Genomic DNA, 672 nt, shown 5'->3' on the forward strand with positions numbered 1-672 from the left:
GGCAGATACGCTGATACAAACAGAGGTCCTCCTCTCTGCACTACATATATTTGTATTGCAAACACCATTGCTGAACCCACCAATCCCTGCATATATATGATTCAAATTAAACAGAATATTTAAAAACAGTCATGATCTAAAATGATACAAAACAAAAAAAATAAACTTACAGTGTATAGTAACGCGTATAATTCGCCTACTGACGTTATCTTCCAACTCTCTAGATCTCTCTCGAAATAAGCAGAGATTCCAAAGAACTGTAACACGGCGAAAAAGCAAGCGAAGGAGACGAAGGAGAAGCGAGCTGGATACTTCTTAAGCAATGGTGACTGCAACACAATCCAACTTGACCAACATAAACAGTGACCCATCAAACAAAGACATCCCAGCGTCCAGTTCTTGTTTTGTTCCTCTGACTCTTCAGCTTTCATGGGTTGTTGGTTCATTAAACGCAGACTCGGTTGGTAAATGGTTGGTCCTTTATAGAGCGTTATAACTAAAGATCCTGCGACGGATACAATTGTGCCCACCACTTTAGCTAACCATCTTTCCTCTTCCATTTCACTTTCTCTATTCTACAATGGTGTGGTGTGTCAATAATGAGATATGAGTGGAAATGAGATTCAAGAATCAAGAACATACCCGAGCAAGGCGGCCATGAGGAATGAAACA

At 40.2% G+C, this 672-nt stretch overlaps 1 pseudogene; it reads right to left on the reverse strand.

The window, feature by feature from the left end:
• Nucleotides 1-5: 5 nt before the first annotated feature.
• On the reverse strand, nt 6-665 carry LOC104774637 (annotated as a pseudogene).
• Between the last annotated feature and the right edge of the window lie 7 nt (nt 666-672).

The sequence above is a fragment of the Camelina sativa genome, unplaced genomic scaffold, assembly GCF_000633955.1.
Source record: "Camelina sativa cultivar DH55 unplaced genomic scaffold, Cs unpScaffold04230, whole genome shotgun sequence".
Taxonomy (NCBI): domain Eukaryota; kingdom Viridiplantae; phylum Streptophyta; class Magnoliopsida; order Brassicales; family Brassicaceae; genus Camelina; species Camelina sativa.